Raw genomic sequence first — 19,319 nt, forward strand, 5'->3', positions numbered from 1 at the left:
ATGGCCTATCAAGAGTCTGATGGCGTGTCATGGATGTCGTCAACTTCTCTTCGATTCTGATAATTTTTGTCTAAGGTTGACGATGATTATAACAGATTTTCATAACTCTGACACCTTATCACGATACGCTGTCACAACTTTACAGTAATTCCCATTCTCTGGTTAAGGTTGATGGTATTACTGACGGCATATCATACTTTGGACATCTTATCAGCAGATATCGTCACAATATTCACTTCATGTCAACTCCCTAGTTATATTTGACGGCAACTTTGATAGCCTATCATGGGGTTGATAACTTATCATAGATGTCATTGCCACACCTTTCTTTAGATTTCTCCAGATTTTAACTTCTTTGCCCCCTTTCTTGTTGGTTCTCTATCCCATTAGCTTAATCTGTAAAATTAGCATAAACACATCAAAAAGCAACAAAATTTGCTTAAGGCCTCACAATTATTCTAGGTTAAAGTCCTTAAATGTGTTAGCAATTGCGCAAACATCAACATGTATGAACATGAAACAATAGCTGAGTTTGTGATAACATTTTTACTAAGTATGATTACTTATAACATAAGATACTGATGGCTAATATAACTGATATAAGTAATATTGAGTGACTGTATCTGATAGTCTAAGTTCTCATGGAACTAGTTGAGTTTCGTACTGTTTTGAGTTGACTGTATTTGATAGTCCTAAGTCTGAAGAACTATCTGAGTTCTTTTACCGAGATTGAGTGACTGTATCTGACAGTCCTAAATTCTATAACTTAAACTGTGGGATAATTCATCTAATGATATTTCCCTAATAAATGATTATAGCTATGTAGGGATCCAATTTGTAATCCCAATTAGAAGGGTGTCAATACCGCACCACTGGTAAGGACAAGTTATGAGTAATCCCTTATATAGCAGGTACTCAAATAAGAATGGTGGGAAACCTTATATAACAGGTTAATCCACCTTATATACCCTCATATAGCAGGTATAATGTCTCAACCTATACTGTCTAAGTAGTCTTAGAGCGCAAGGATTGCTTCTAGGAATCACACCCTCAAATAATAGGTGAGTTCCCATCCTTGGGCTGACTCGGTGCTGAATCCTACTCCCATCTGATTAGACACTAAACATGATTGACTGAACTAAACTAGATTGAGTTCATGAAGTTTCGTTGACTTAAAAAATACTTCTGAGATTACTGAATTACTAATCTTTCTAAGATTTACTAGGATTACTGATCATATTGAGTTTTTTTAAGTCACATGACTGATTGAATTCTACTGAACATGGCTTGACTGAGGATATTGTGAAATATGACATTGGATCTAGGCACACAACTATATTTTTTGGGTACAAGTACCCCCAAAACTCGATGGAAAGAAACTAACAAGACATGATATTCTTGAGTACATGACAACATCAAAGATCCATAATACACTAAGTTGGGGATTTCATGAAGTACATAGTTCACATAATATTCTATATAGCATGGAATGCACATGATCACATCATGATTTCATCATTCTAATATCATGAGTATTCGATCAAGTAATTGTATTACACAACAATATCATAGAAGTCATTTTAAACATGTGGGAAGATTGTACATTCATAATTTAGGGCACAATTTATCTACAAAGCATGATTCTTGGTCTCTTAGGCATTTTATCAAACACTTAGGTTGCATGACTTAGGACATGGTAAAATCATCAAATTAACATATCATAACCAACTAACAATTCATGGTTTTCAACTCACATGCTAACATATTTTCATAAAAACGCATAAAGATTCTATCTTGGGAATAATACAACATCAACCATACGAACAAAATCCACCCATAGAATGAATATTATAATCCATTCTTTAAAACATGATTCTTGGGCTTCATGGAAGAAAGGAATCCATGAATGAACACTATGCATACCTTAGATAGAAGTTTTCTTGAAGATTGGCGGTGAAATTTACTTGAACTTGAATCCCCAATTGAAAACCCTAATGTGTTATTGAAAGGACTTTTAGAGAAACTATTATGATTTTGTTGAAAATAGCCAAATTATGTGTTTTTGGCTTATATATAAAGGGTAAATTGACCCTTTTCCACTTTAGGATGTGGTCATTAAATGATTAAAATAACTGGGAACCGATGATATGAGTGACGCGACATGTCGATGGCTACAAAGGTATACCTGACGCATTGCGCCATAATCGCATCGAGACTCAGTTGTTTTGGCTCTGGTAGCCTAAACAACTGGTGACCAACTTGATTGGCAATGCGGCGTGCCAATATCACGTTGGTCCACTATTTTGGGCTTCTAAACTTGATCTAAATGAATTTTGAAAAATCCAAAACTTGTCCGGGAACACTTATTGACATTCTTGATCATGAATTAATACAAATCTACACCATTAAAGGACATTAAGGTCATGAAATGAGATTTTAAAATTTTGAATGCCAAATAATAAATGAAGTCTGGAAACTTAGCTAGAATTTTCTAAGTTTAGGACCGCTTGACAAGATTAAAGGACTGAATTAACTTAGAAATTTTGTGAGGTCTTACAGTGTCAGGCTCATAATTGGCAAACGAGCAGGATTATTGAAGCAACCCTCTGGATGCCAGAGAATTACAATGTCAAGTTGAGGAACTCCTTAACAAAGTTATATTAAGGAGAGAATGAGTCTGTGCGCAGTTGCTGTGCTACCAATGACTAAGAAAGATGGAACATGGCGTATGTGTATGGACTGCCGAGCTATCAACATGATTACAATAAGATATCGTCACCCTATCCCTAGGTTAGATGATATGCTTGATGAATTAAATGGTTCGTGTTTATTTTCCAAGATTGAATTAAGGAGTGGCGATCACCAAATAAGAATGCAACCTGGAGATGAATGGAAAACTGCCTTCAAGACCAAGTTTGGTCTCTATTAATAGATGGTTATGCCATTCGGCCTAACAAATGCTCCAAGTACTTTTATGAGGCTAATGAATCATGTGATAGAGCTATTTATTAGAACATTTGTTATCGTATACTTTGATGATGCTTTGGTTTATAGAAAGTCTTTAGATAAGCATGTGATGTATTCTCAATGTGTGTTTGATGTCCTTAGAAAGGAAAAATTATATGTAAATCTGAAAAAATGCTCCTTTGGTGTTAATAAAGTTGTTTTCTTAGGTTTTGTTATTGGTTCAAGAGGGGTCAAAGTGATGAATCCAAGATAAATGCTATCAAAACTTGACCAATCCCATAAACCGTTGGATAGGTAAGAAGCTTCCATGGATTGACTAGTTTTTATAGAAGGTTTTTCAAAGGATTTAGCACCATAGACGCCTCCTTAACCGAGTTCATTCGAAAATATCAACCCTTAAAGTGGGGTGATGAGAAACCTAAGGCTTTTGAAGCTTTAAAATCTATGCTCATCTCTGCGCCTTTGTTATAATTTCCCAAATTCTAGATCCACCATTGTTGAGGTGTGTTTGAAGCTTTTTGAGGTGGGATCTCATGGTGAATACCTTGTTTGTGTCTTTTTTGGATGATTTTGTGTTGTTTATGATTTTCTTGGCCAAGGTAACCTTGATCTGAAAGAAAATTTGAGTTTGGGGTTCATTTACCTAGTGGTCAAACCGTGGTCAACTCTTGAATGTTCATCTTGTTCATCCACATCTTTAAATCTTGTTGAAGAAGAATATTCAGGTAGCTTGTTTGATCCAAAAATAGAGAAGAAAGAGAGTGTACTAAGTGTTGTACCAGAATATTCCTAGCATATTTTAAGTCTTCCAAAAATGAAGAGGGGACAAGCAAGTACAATTAAAAGTACACTTGAGGGGACCAATCCATTTTTGAATTCATTTGAAGATTCAAGAAGGCTTCAAACCGTAACTTTTCCCTCTAAAACCGAAATTCTTCTTCCTAAAAGAGTGTTTAGACAAAACAAGAATTTGGAAGTTGAAAAAATTTGAAAAGTGACGTCCAATTACAAGCTGCCACATCATCACTTATATAAATGACCAAATTGAGTTCTAAATTTGATTTCTAAGTTTATAATTGTTTATTGTAGTTGAATTTGTGTTGATTCTATTACCATTAGCAAACTAGTAATTACCTACTAGGTTGATAATTAGTTTAGAGTCCTTTGTTTGTGTCAGCATTTCTTTTGTGCTTTTATCATTTGTAATTTCTTGAAACTTGTTGGTTCAAGTCCGTAAGAAATTTTCTTTTAGTCTTATCAAATAAAAATCCATTCTGGGCAAAAGTAGAATCATCCGTCACTCACTTTCCAAGTACATGCCAAGGTATCAACACTTGTGACACCAAGTGTGAGGTAAGAACTGAGTGTGAGAGTGGTGAGGCTTGCTTTTGAACTAACTCGTTTGTCCATTTTGTAGGTATTTCCTTTGCTGTTTTTGCTTATTATTTAGGTACTTTAATTATAGAACCCGAGGGTACTTCTTCCCAAACTTTGGGAAATGATGTTGCTAATACAATTTTTGCTCAACTTGACTTCATTGACCGTGAAATGAAGATGATGCAATTAAATATTGGATCTATAAAGGGTGATTTGGGATCAATGAAGGATGATTTGGGATCCATTAAAGGTGATTTGGTTTCAATAAGGGAGGATATGGCTTCAATAAAGGGTGGTGTGATTAGAATGAAAGTGGGTGTTGATATACTATGTCTACCAAAACCTCTACAAACTTAAATACTACCTCAAAATCTGAATTACCAAGTTTTGGTTTTCAAGGAAAATTAGGCCAAGCCTCAAGATGGAGAGCATAAGGGCTGCCAAAGTGAAAAACCAAGTGAAGAACACACTTCACATGATTTATGAGGTGTGAATTTAAGGGCAAATTCCTTTAAAGATGGACAGAATGATATAAGAATAAAGAGAACAAGGTTTACAAGGTCTTGTAAAAGGTTCAAGCTTCGAATTGTCAAAGGATCAAGTGTCGGATTTGGAAGTTCTTGAAGACTTTTTGGAACCATTACAAATCCTTGTCCGAATTGAAGAGAGAAGGAGGGATTTCTACATCACATAGGTGCCTCAACTAAGGGCATTGTGGTCTTTTAAGACCTCTTTTTTACACTCTAAAGGAGCACCCTTCATTAAGGGCATTTTTGTCATTGTAATATAATAGCATAAATAGACCTTTTAGCTTCTATTTTCATTAGTTTTGATGAATTGATTGAGTGAAACTCAAATTGTATTTTCTTTCCTTATGTAGGGCTTGAAAAAGCCATCTTAGTATAGGTCTTGGAAAAGACATTGAAATAAGGGTCATCATTGAGTGTGGAATCACTTTTGTTGACTTTGGCAAGAAAGGTTGGGTGCTTGAGGAGTTGATCCCTTTTTTTCCACCTAAGAGTGTGGTGTTATCCTCCATTGGTGTTCTGTGTCTTGGTGTTTGATACACACCTTGGTGCTATTCATTGGTGTAAGTGTATGTCTCACTATCTATCCTTTACATTTATGCACTTTTATTTTGTTTGTTGTTGAATCCGTGTATTCTCTTCTTCATCTACTCTTCTTTAGTTGCTGGTTTTTGGTCCATTAGGAGTAATTTCTTGTTTAGTATTTTATTTACTTATCAGGTTAGCATCAAGTCAAGCACCAAGCAATCTTCCATACACGAGATTGCTTTATGTCTTGCTCAAAATGGGCCTTCCTTGCATATTCTTGTTCCCTCGGGGTGACCAAGTCTTGAGCCTTTAGGTTTTAGCCTCCTAAAAAGTCATCAAAATCTAAGGGGGACATTTGAGTTGTATCAAAAACACCATCCATACTCCAGTCCACCCTTTGAATCCGCACAACAACACAAAAGGAACCCAACTTGGATCTTGATTCTACAAGTGTTAGTAAAGAATAAATTAACACCAACAACATTCAAAACAAATAAGATACCCCTAGATCTATGTTCAAAGGACAAATCTCGGCCAAGAACAACAAGAACATCAAGTCTTGGCCAAGAACAAACTTAAGAACATTACTCTTTTTTCTCTTTTTCAACTCACAAGCCCACAACAAAATCAATGATGGCTCTTATACCAAATAGTACAAAGAACATACAAAACAACCACAAGACGTCACAAAACAATCCATAACAACAAGAAACTAAAAATGGCACAAGAACATAATACGAGAACAAGAAACAAAATGCTATATACTGAAGGATACATAGATTGATAAAGGCGTGTATAGACCCTAAGAACCCTAAGATATGTTAAACCTAAGGACCCTTAAAACCGACATGAACTATCACCAATCTCTTACAATGACACAAGAGGGGAATCCACCACTCATGAACCAATGTTTTCAAGTAATACTCAATCACTAGTGAATCTACACTAGCTCTTGACCTAGTTTTGTTTTTTCCTAAAAGAAGAGAGGATTTAGTGTTTCAAAAGTCATACAAGACTTACAACTATCATAAAAAAATAAAGTAATTAAACCCTACATTGTTCTTTATATAGTATATTTCAAAATAGAAGCTAAAATAACAAAAAGGCCTTTAAGTGTGAGGCGCCCATCAAGTGTAGTCAAAGTGTAGTGTATGGATGGTTTTGGTGCATCATTAGGTCCTCTTTGGCTCTTAAATTACACACACCAAGTCTCCGGTCCAACATGCACTCTTATAGGTCCATATCCATGATTATTCTTGTGTCATCTTAGATAGTGTAACACCTTAGTTGTAGGGATTGGAAAATCCACAAAACCCAAATGAGGGTGATACTAGTGTGGAATCACTAGTGTTGCAAACTTTCCTAGAAATGTGGGTGCTTGAGTAGTGGAATTTCTCTTTTGTCTTTGTGAGAGAGTGGAGATAGTGTGTGTAGGTGTTAAGGGTCCTTAGATTTGATATATCTTAGGGTTATTGGGGTTTATACATCCATTTGTCATTCTATCTATCCATTTTATCTATTGAAATTATTTGCTTTTATGTTAGTGTTCTTGTAGCTGTGTTGAGTTCTTCTTGTTCTTGTATTGTTTGTGGACTATTTTGAATCATTTTGGGCTGTTTTGTTTCCGTATTGTGGGTTGATTCCGTTATTAAAAAACATGCTATCCCTACTTTTTATTGTTTTGGTAGCCCCAAAATAAAATCCAAAGATATATCAAGCCAAGTACATAATAGAATGGGAAGCGGGATATACATCCTTGAGGGAGGAGGCGGGATTTGGCACTCCAACAATCCATACTTTGGTCGCAAACCTTAGCAATATCTTTGTGCATCTTTGGTCAATAGAATTATTCCTCGAAAATTCTGAGGGTCTTCTCAACCCCAAAGTGCCCCATTAGGCCACCATCATGTGTCTCTCTTACAAATAACTCTCTCCAAGAACTAGAGGGCACATACAATCATCTTTCTTTGAAAAAATATCCATCAAACTTGGGAATAAGGAATGATCCCCTATCCATTAACCATTTCTCCCTACCCAATTCTTCACATTCCCTAAAGATAGTATAAAAGTGAGGGTCCTTGGGGTATAGTGATTTGAAGCTCTCAAATCCCATTAACTTGGAAGATAAAGTAGACATAAGTACATGTTTCCTTTACAATACATTAACAACTACATTATCCTTTCTCTTTTTGTATTGAATAACATAAGGAAAGGTTTCTAGGAATTCAATCCACTTTGCATACTATTTGTTGAGCTTATCTTGGGCGTAAGATGTTTTAAGGATTCATGTTCCATTTGGGTCACAAACTCATTGGTCCACAAGTAGTGTTGCCAATTATCCAAAGCTCTAATCAAGGTATACAACTCTAGACCATAAGTGGAATAATTTAGAGTCGCGCCCTTGAGCTTTTCACTAAAGTAGGCAATGGGTTTAAGGTATTCCATCCAAACATCCCCTATACCTGCTTTACTAGCATCACATTCAATTTTAAATATTTTATCAAAGTTGGGTAATTGTAATAAAGGGACATAAATGAGCACAATTTTCAAGGTCTCGGGGCAGAAATGAGCATAGTTTTCAAGGTTTCTAAGGCCTTAGCTTGTTCATCACCGCACTTAAATTGTTGGTATTTCCGAATGACTTCGGTCAAGGTGGTAGCAATGATTTAACCTTTGACAAACTGTCTATAATAACTAGCCAATCCGTGGAAGCTTCAGACTTCTTCAATGGATTATGGAGTTCTCCAATTTTTATTGGATTCTATCTTGGATTCATACACTTCGACCTCTCTTGAACTAGTAACAAGACACAAGAAAACAACTTCATCAACACCAAAAGAACACTTCTCAAGATTAGCATACAATTTCTCCTTTCTAAAGACATCAAAGAAACTTCACAAATGCAACACTTTTTCTTCTATGGACTTAATATAGACCAAGACATCATCAAAATACACAACAACAAAGTTTCCAAATGGTTTCATCACATGATTCAGTAACCGCATGAAAGTTCTAGGTGCATTAGATATGCCGAATAGAATGATCATCCATTCATAGAGACCAAATTTTGTATTGAACATAGTCTTCCATTCATCACTGTATTGCATTCTAATTTTGATATAAATACAAATGGGGTACAAGTACAAGAAGCCATACTTGAGACATATCAAAGAAGAAGAAAGGGTGTGAAGGCCTTTGAACCAACTCAAAAGATTGTCACAAGTTGAAAAGAGAAGAAGGGGGATTTACACTCCATAGTAACCTAACTTGAAGGGTATTTTGTATTTTTACACTTCAATATCAACACTCAAGAGGTGCCTATTCAAGGGCTTTCCTCAAGGAAATTTGTTCCTTTTGTGTAATAACTATAAATAGAAAATTAGGCCTTTACTTTTCATTAGCTTTTTATGAATATTGAGTGAACTCTCTTGTGAGGTGGGTTTGTAGTGTATGGCTTGGAAAATATATTAAAACTAGGGCTTCATTGAGTGTGGAATCACTTGTGGTGTAAATCGGCTTAGAAATATTATTGCTTTAGGGTGCTTTGAGTCCCTTTTATTTTAACGTAGGAATGTGGTGTTTCAATTACAAGCTTTGGTGGGTCTTGGTGTTTGATACACACCTTGGTTCATTTGGTATTGTAGTTGTTATGTCTCACTAAATATCTTTTCATTTATGCAAGTTTTTGTGTTTTAGCTTCCAACTTCAAGTGTTGTTTGCATCTTGTGTCTTGTCTATATGTCTTCCCCTTTTTTTTTAGGCTTAGTTTCAATTTATAGCTTGTTTCTCTTATTATTTGGTATCAAAATACATGTATTATAGTTGTTTCCGCAACTCTAAGTCATTGATTTTTGTTATCTTAAAGAAAATCCTCACAAAAAAGTGTCAAAGTCCAAAAAAATCACAAAAAAAGTCCTCAGTCTTGTGTTGGTAGTAGATTCAAATATTAAAACTTAGATATACTAGTTTTTTTTTGTTTTGATAGTTTCTTGTGCTAGATATCACTAGCATTAATAGAGTCTAGATCTAATTTTTGATCAACATCCGGATTGTTTTGAGCATTCCACTATTGTTGAACTTGAGTTTGAAGCTTTTTATGGGTGGATATCGTGTAGCTTGTGGTTATTGTGACCTTTTGTAGTTTATTTATTATTTTTTGTACTTGGATTGGAAAAGGGAACTTACTAAAAGAAAATTTGAATTTGGAGGTCATTTTCCTTGTGGTCAAACTTGGTCAACTCTTTAATATTCATGTTGTTCTTTTTCATCTTCATAGATTGTTGAAGAAGGACATTCAAAAGTTCTTGTTAGGTCCACAAAAAAGAAGAAAGAGAAGGTGGAAGTTGTTTGTACAAAGAATATTCCTAAGCATATTCTAAGTCTTCCAAAAGAAGAAGGAACAAAAAGAATATCAAAGTACAATTAAAAGTACAAAGGGGGGGGGGGGGAATAATTAAATTCAAACCAATTTTGAAGATTGAAAAGCATCAAAACCTTGCACCCCCCCTCACCCCCCAATTTTGTCCCTACTCTTTCTTGATTTGAAGTTTGGCCGAGACACCAAAATTAAAGCTAAAAAATTTTTGCAAGTTGACGTCCAATCACAAGGTGCCATTTCATCAATATTGTAAATAACCGAATTTAGCTCAAACTTGGGTTTCTTAGTTTCAATTTGTTGTTTATAGTTTCAATTTTGTTGGTTCTATCTCTAATTAGCAAACTAGTAACTATCTACTAGGTTGAGAATTAGTTTAGAGTCCTTTTCTTTCGTGTTATCATTCTTTGTGTGCTTTCTCATTTTGTGATTCGTTGTATCTTGTTGGTTAAATTCCGAAAGTAAATTTTCTCTGAGTCAATTAAAAAAAAAATTTATTTTGGGTAAAAGTAGACTCATCTCTCAATCACTTACGAAGCGCAAGCCAAATTTTGAACACTTGTGAATCCAAGTGTTAGGTAAAACCGAGAGTGAGAGTTGGTGAGGTTATTTGAACTAACTTGTTTGTTCATTTTGTAGGTTTGTTCTTTGCTTTTTAGGTACCATAGCTATGGAACCTGAAGGTTCAACCACCCAATCTATGGCTAACAACACGACTAATGTTATTTTGGTTCGTCTTGAAACCATTTCTCATGATATGGCTAGGTTGAATGTTGATTTTGGCACAATGAAAGAGGATATGACATTAATAAAGGGTGATTTAGGATCAATGAAAGGTGATGTAGCATCAATGAAGGGTGAAATGTCAACCCTGACTTCGAGGTTGGAACAAGTTTAGAATCGAAGGAACTCATAATCCTCTAGTCCTTGTCCCTACTATGCGTCTTCTAGTGTACAAGTCCAAAAAGCCTCTACCACCATCACACCGAGAACCTTCACCAAATGCTTTATACACCAAAACCTCTAATAAACCATAGCCAACTTCCACAAAACTAAGACCAACATAGGCCCTTACATCCTTAATTGAACTAAGTCCAACAAGAAGGACTTAGTACTCAAATACCACCCCAAAATCTAAACTACCAAGTCCCAAATCCACTTGAACAAAGGACTTATCCTCCACGAGAATGAATACCTAAGATTCAAACACCAAATAACCAAAGAACTTACTAACCAAATCCAATACCTCCTCCCCAAGCTCCCATAAACCAAAACCATCCAATCAAAATAGAAGATTATGGTAGAGGGGAATAAGAGGTTTATGGTATTCCTAATTATGACTACTTAATTGAGGAAAAGATGTGGGCAGGGTATGATCAAAGGGGATATTATGGTAGATACCAGGGGAAAGAAGGAAGTAATGGTCATAGGAACCCATAAGGGACCCCTGAGGTTGGCATCAACTACATCAAGGTTGCATCCCCACCTTTAAAGGTGAATAAGATCCCAAGTCTTCTTGTGAGAAGTTGTTCCAATCTAATGGTTTATCCAAAATAGAGAAAAGTCATTATACTATAGCTCACTTTGAGGGCTATGCAAAAATTTGGTGGGATTGCACAAAAAGGTTTGGTAATGTAATGATAAGTGGTCAACCTCCTCCTACAAAAATGTTGAAGAGGCTTATGAGGGATAGATATATTCCAGAGAATTATAGACATAAGCTTCTTGCCAAGCTATACAACTTGAGGCAAGGTAAAAAAAGTGTCATGGCGTATTATGATGTGTTTCAACAAGTAATTTTAAAGCTTGACCATCTGGGTGAAAAAGTCAAACATGATGTCATACGCTTTAAATTTGGGTTGAACAAGGACATATCTTCATGCTTGACTCTCCATAAGTTTGAAACAATTGATAGTATCTTCCAAGCGACCCTAGAAGTTGAGAAAGTATCACTGAAAAGACTACCAGAAGGTCCAAAAACCATTCATCAACCTCGAATTGACTCCATATAATGCTAAAGAACCTAACAACAAGGCTTCCCCAAAGCATCCTCCAAAACTTTAAGGTAACAAGTCTTCTACTTCCAATTATAAGGGCTTTCAATGCTTTAAATGTCAAGGGTGGGGGCACAATTCTAGTGAGTGTCCCAACCAAATAAATATGATTCTTAGGGAAGGGAAGTTATACTATCTTGGAGAAGAGGTAGGAATTGAACCGGAAGACAATAATGATAACTTTCAAGATGAAGAACATGTAGAACCCAAAAGTCAAGTAGAGGATAGTGAGGAGGATGTTTTTCCATGTAAGATTGAATGTAAAGTACCTAGTTATATGGTTAGGATAGCTATTATTAGTAAGGCCTTGGATGATACAGGTCAAAGAGAGAACCTATTTCACACCAAGTACCTTATTTAGGAAGAAGTGTATTCAATAATCATAGATAGTGGGAGTTGTGTTAACATTGCTAGTGTCACAATGGTTGACTACTTGAAACTACCCACTACCCATCACCCGAACCCTTATAAACTTCAATGATTGAATTCTTATGGAGAATTGAAGGTCACTCGATAATGTGTGATTAGGTTTAAGGTAGGGAACTATCAAGGATTTAATCCCTATGCAAGCATGTCACTTATTGTTTGGAAGACCATGGCAATTTGATAGATCCACTAAGCATGATGGGAGGACTAATAGGTATAATCTTGAGCTCAATGGCCAAAGATTCTCTCTTTATCCTATTTTACCTTCTCATGTGAATAAAATCCATGAACAAACCAAAGAGTTGAATAATAAAGGAAAGAAACGGGTAGTGAAGTGAGTAAAGGAAAGAAACACTTGATTTTGAGTTTTGCCAACAAAGGACCCTTGTTACTCACTAACCCAAATGCTAACATCTTGCCTAGCACTGATTCTTCTTATGTTCAGGTTTAAGATGATAAATTTCCAAAAGAGAATCCAAAAGAAGTCCCTCCCAAACATGTTGATGATCCAATAGAGATTTTGGCCAAGAGTTCCAAGCAAGTGGGCTACCATGGTACAAAATGAGGTAACATTGTTACACTCTACACTCCTTTGAGCCTAAAATTTTATGATGTGGATAGTAATATCCAAGGTGAAGTATTTTTAGTTTTTATTCGTGTAGAAGTGCATCCCGTTTCCTTTGTAGTACTCGTGATGTGTATGATGATCAATTGCTCTTAAGTATAATTCACTATTTTATTATGTGAATGGTGTGATAAAAAACTCTCAAGTTATTGTTGATGCTTATAATATTGATCATGATAATGGACATAATCCTTCGAAATTATGTGAATAAATCCATGTGTGCATGGAAAAGTTGTGAATAATGATATGTTTGTTCTTGACAGAATACTTCTAGACCATAATTTTTTATTATTTAATGTTAGTCTTCTATTAAAAGCAAGTGTGTTGGGTGATTGTGAGTATGATCCTCTATTAAAAGAAATGAGTAGCCTCAACTTATATCCTTGGCTACTTCATCTATTAGATCCCGGTGCACTAATGGGGTGGGGAAGGGATTGTCTCGACTTGTATTCATTTTTCCTTGATGTTTACGAGGCCTTGTCCTTAGTGATGTTTATACTAAGTGTTTCATGATCAAAGCAAAGGATTTCTGGTTATATTTCAAATGGTGTTGGCGTGCTCAAATAAATTGTAGCACTAATCCTAACCCTCATTCTATGAGGATGTTTTGTTTATGTATTCTTTCCTCCATTTTCCAAGGTGTGAATTTGTGGAAAAATTCCTTTCAATATGGAGAGGATGATATGGATACAAAAGGGGTACAAGTACAAGAATCCATACTTGAGACATATCCAAGAAGAAGAAAGGCTGTGAAAGCCTTTGGACCAACTTAAAAGATTGGCATAAGTTGAAAATATAAAAAGGGGGCCTAATACTCCATAGTCACCTAACTTGAAGGGTATTATGGAATCTTACACTTCAACATCAACACTCAATAGGCGCATATTCAAGGTCTTTGATTAAGGGAAATTTGGTCCTTTTGTGTAATAACTATAAATAGATAATTAGGCCTTTACTTTTCATTAGCTTTTGATGAACATTGAGTGAACTGTTTTGTGAGGAGTGCTTGTAGTGTAGGTCTTTGAAAATACATTGAAACTAGGGAATCATAATCACCTGTGGTGCAAATTGGCTTAGAAAAGTTGGTGCTTTTGGGTGCTTCGAGTCCCTTTTGTGTCAACGTAAAAGTGTGGTGATTAAATTACAAGCTTGGTGGGTCTTGGTGTTTTAATATACACCTTGGTTCCTTTGGTATTTTTATTGTTATGTCTCACTAACTATTTTTCATCTATGCAACTGTTTGTGTTTTAGCTTCCAAATCCGTGTGTTGTTTGCATTTTGTGTCATTGTCTCTACTTCATCCCCTTTCTTTTAGGCTTAGTTTAGGTTTATAGCTTTGCTTCCTTATCAAATTTGGTGATAGCCACTCCTAAGGCCAATCTTTGAAAACACACAAGAACCATTCAGCACATCAAGCATGTCATCTAATCTATAAATGGGTTGGTGATACTTTACCATGATAAATAGAAGGGGGAATAGAAGAAGTAGAAAGTTTAGTATAAAAAACATATGTTAGGAGAAGCATAGGTGTGGTATCATCATACTCCTTGAAGAGATCCCTCTTTGTAGCCAACATTACATAGCATCCTTGCCCCTTAAAGTTGGAACTCCCTTGGCTCCCTCACCCTTTCTACTCTTGGATTCACTCACCCCACTCTCGGTTTTCCTTCTTTTTCTTCCCTTTCCCTTCAATACCTTCATTTGTTGATGAGCCCCACACACTTGTAATGGTGAAAGTGGATGGAGGGTGAACTTTCAGCCCTTGAATTCAAAAGACTAATGTTTGGTTCGGCCATCGTGCTTGGTAGACCTATCATATTGCCATGGTTAACCCAACAATAAGTGACAAGCTTTCAAGGGAATAATATCACAAAGTACTTCATATTCATAGTTTCCCACCTTAAACCGAATCACTATTTGCTGGGTTACCTTCAATTCTCTTCACTCGTTCAACCATTGAAACTTATATGGACTTGTATATGGAGTAGTAGCTAATTTCAAGTAGTCCATTCTGTAACACCAACAACACTGGCACAACTTCCACTATCAATAATAAAGGAACACACACTACCCTTAATAAAGTACTTGGTATGAAAGAGCTTCTCTCTTTGACTTGGTTCATCCAACGCCTTACTAATCATAACTCTCCATACCACAAAATTAGGTACTTCAAGTTCACCACCTTGAGGACATGTATCATCCTCATCACAATTACTTGGCCTTGAGGCCTCTCTTCCCTCTCCATCTTGATAGTCATTATCATTCTCAACAATTTTAATTCTAACTTCTTCCCCTAGGAAATTCAATTTTCCCTTTCTTAGGATCATATTCTGCCAGTTTGGACACTCACTATCCTGGTGTCCCTACCCTTGGCATTTGAAGTATTGAAACCCCTTAGAAGTGAAAGTAGTATTTAGTTTACCTTCATACCTTGGAGGTTGATATTGGGCAGCCTTGGTCATGGGTTCAGGGGCATTGGTTGGAGAATTTTTTGTCTTGTTCCACCCCGAAGATGATTGAATAGCCTCTTTACATTTTGTCCAACCCCAGGAGCCTTAATGGCCCTTGGTCTTGTATGCTGACCTTTCCTTATTCTCCCTTTCAATCTCTAAAGCCGCTTAAAATATATCCTCAATCATTTCAAACGTAGTAAGAGTCACATGCATAGATATTTCTTTGTTTAGGCCAACCATAAAATGGATGATATCGTGTCTCACTTACTCTCCTCGGTGTTCAAGTTTCAAAATGAGTTGTTGAAACTCATCATAGTAAGTCACTATGCTCTTGTTACCTTGCTCAAGTTATACAACTTGGCAAAGATCTCATGCTGGTAACTCTCGGGTAAATACCTTTGTCTCATAATGATATGAATCAAACTTGGAATGCACCCAAAAATAGTCCAAAATAGTCCACAATACAAGGCCAAGATGAGAACAACACAAGAACAAGTCTCAGTTTTGACTACAACACAAGAATAACATGATTTCAAGGTTTAACAGCAACAAAATAGAAACAACAAGAAAAAATGGACAACAATATGACAAGAACAACAACAAGAAGATACAACAACGCACAACTTGAAGATTACAAAGAGCAACACTAACATGATTATAAGAATGAAAAGGATATATAGTGTGACATAGATTAATACAAGTTCTAAGAACTAAGGTGTGTATCAAACAGCGAAACCCTTAAATTCAACTAATAGAAATACGTATATATTATGTGGACAAAAGAGGTACATCAATCTCCCCAAGCACCTACATTTCCAAGCCAAGAATTCAACACAAGTAAATCCACACTTGTATTGACCTAGTTTCGAGTGGTCACTCTTCTCACTAGAGAGAACGTGTTTCAAAGTATTACAAAACTTAAAAATATCACTGATAATCTAATGAATAAATCCATACAATGTTCTATTCATAGTGCATTACAATTAAAAGAATAAAATGACCAAAAGGCACCTCAAAGAGAAGGGCACCCTTCCAATGTAGCTAAGGGGCGGTTTTGAGTGTGTTTTAAGTCCTCCCTTCACACTTCAAAAATGCACTCCCTTTGGGGGACTCTTTACATAATCAAACATATGCATCATCATGGTCATGCCCGTTTCATCCTCCCCTTCTTTAAAAAGAATTCGACCTCTAACCAAACCTTGCAAAATCAAAGAAGGACAAACAAGCAAAATATCCTCATGACATGAGGGTTACAATTAGTATACATAACATTGTCATGCCGAGGTGGGACAAACTTGAGATATAACCATGAGTCTTTTATATTAATAATGAAAATATTAGTACAATTACCACAAATGGAGAGTCTTGAATAAACATCAAGAAATAAGGGACATAGGATGAGACTACTCCTTCACACCCTAAGATGGAACCGGGATCAAATGGAAGAAGTAGCCATGGACATGGGTTTTGGCCATATTCTCTTTCAAGATGGTAATACACACATAGCTTCAAACCACCATGGACATCAAGAGGATACCAACCAAATATAATTTCACAAGAACAATCACAATTAAGGCTTTCTAAACATCTAAGTAAATAAAAGTCATCTTCACTTGATTAATCATTTTGCACGCCACTAGTTATTGGAAACATGTATACCAACACAGAATTACCTTGGTTTTCACAAGGGTCAACTAGTGTGTGAATTCTTGTCAATTGGTATTGGAACCTTATTCATGTTGTAAGTGCTAGCACTAAATGGAAACAAATTATTCTTATGAAATGAATTGATTTCATCATCTAAAGGATCAACTAGTGCTTGCGTACTTACAAAAAGAGTTTGGTCCTCATGCGACCTAACATCACCAAAAGTATCATAAAAGGAAGACTCAAGCACCTCTACTCTAGGCAAATCTACAACTACATCCATTTGGCTACTACTAGCCACATCACAATATTCTAAGTTTAGTGGAGTGTATGGGTTAGAATTTTTACCTTGTAGCTCACATGAGCTATGGCCTTTATCTTGGTGTGGGTTAGGAAGCCCACTTCTTCCTTCGAGAAGCTTTCATCACAAGGTGTTTGGACAAGAGAAGTTGGATTTTGTGGGAAAAGTTTTGGTATCAATTGGCGTATCCTTACAATGTGCCATTTGAGATCTTCATAATGGTCATTGAATCTATCACACATGGCATTGAATTTATTAATATCCATGATACTTAAAAAAGACAACAACAAAACAAACAAATAAGTTAGTTAAAAAATTAGCCTCACCATACTCACACACTTTGATTACCTCACACCTCACAAGTGTTGTAAGCTGGATAAGGAAACCATGGGGAGTTGAGGGTTATGTCTACTCTTGTTCAAAATAGATTTTAGTTTGAAGCTCAAACGAAATCTGGTAGGACTTAAGTCAACAACTAACAATGATTCAAAACGACAAAAGTACACAATAAGTTCTAACACGAACAAGCGGACATTGATGTGTAAATAGTAAAATAGTGATGTGGCAGTCCACTATTGGTCACATTTTTTGAACAGTTTTTATTCACCAATTTGAAGTCTTGACCAATTTACAATTTGAAATGGTGGAATTTATTTAAAGGAGGAAAATACAAGTCTTGGAGATCTTTTTCAAATTCAACTTTAAGACTTGACTTTTGTTGTACTTCTCTTTAAAATACGGTCTTTAAATCATGAAAAATGGTTGACAAGTCTTTGGTGGTTGTAAAGTCTTTCATGACTGATATGGGCATAATTATAAAGATCAATGTGTGTGCAAGTGTGACAAGAGGACATCCAAGGAAGTGAAATGCTAAAGTGTGAGAAGGACAAAAATGTACACTAAAGCCTCCCTACTCTACAATAGAGAGGTGCCCCTTAATCATTAAGGGTCTTTGGACAGTTCACTTTTATTATGTAATAGACTATATATAGTTCAGTATTAGGATTTTCATTCCTTAGTTGATTATTTTTGTAAGTCTTGAACCTTGAAACACCAAGTCCTTTCTATAATTTAGGCAAAACCAAAATTAGGTCACAAGTATGGATATCACTTGTGTTGCAATTATTATCTTGAAACATTGGTGCTAGAGGAGGTAATGTTCCTCTTGTGAATTCATAGGAGATTGGTGATAGTTTGTGTAGGTTGTAAGGGTCATTCGGTTTGACATATATTAGGGTTATTTTAGTCTATATACTCTTTTGTCAAATCTATTTATCCTCTTTATATATAGCTATCCGTTTGTGTTCTTGTGTTGTTATTTTGTATCCGTGTTGTCTCTTGTTGTGTGATTTGATTATGGACTGTGTGTTCCATTTTTGGACTATTTGGTATTAAATCTAAGTCTGGTTTTGTTCCTACAATACAAATCTTGGGCTTGGTTAGTTGAAAAATAAAAAAAAGTGTTCTTAAGTGTTGGTGTTCTTGGCTGAAGTGATCTTCTTCTTGTTGTTGTTGTTGTTGTGTTTGACCGAGATTTGTATCTAGATATAGGTGCGTTTTGCTTGTTTAGTTATTTCTAGTGTTGGTTTTGTTTCTCTCCTAAAACCAAGTTCTTGAGCTAATTTTCAAGTTGATGAAGGTTGCTAGACAACTTGTTGTTGTTCTTCTTGTCCTTCATGTTGTGTTGAAGAAGTATCTTCAAAAGGTGCTGTTTGATCTTGAAATGAGAAAATAAGAGTGAGAATTTGTGTTTGTCTTGGAAATATTTTCAAGACATCCCTAAAATAGTAAAAGAACAAAATATATTCAAAAAGTCTAGATACTAAAAAGGAGTAATTTTTTCAATATTATCTAAAAGGGGAAGGGACAAGACATACGAAAAGGTTGTAACGCCTTGAGTCTGGTACCTCGAACACTACATAGTGCTCAAGATCCTGAAGGACCACAAGCTAACCCTTAACTGATTCCTATAACTGAGTAGTGCATAATATACTGTAAAAATGCAAAAAACTAGGAGAAACTTGCCATAAGGTTCAAAT

This window comes from Capsicum annuum, chromosome 3 (assembly GCF_002878395.1).
Source record: "Capsicum annuum cultivar UCD-10X-F1 chromosome 3, UCD10Xv1.1, whole genome shotgun sequence".
NCBI lineage: Eukaryota > Viridiplantae > Streptophyta > Magnoliopsida > Solanales > Solanaceae > Capsicum > Capsicum annuum.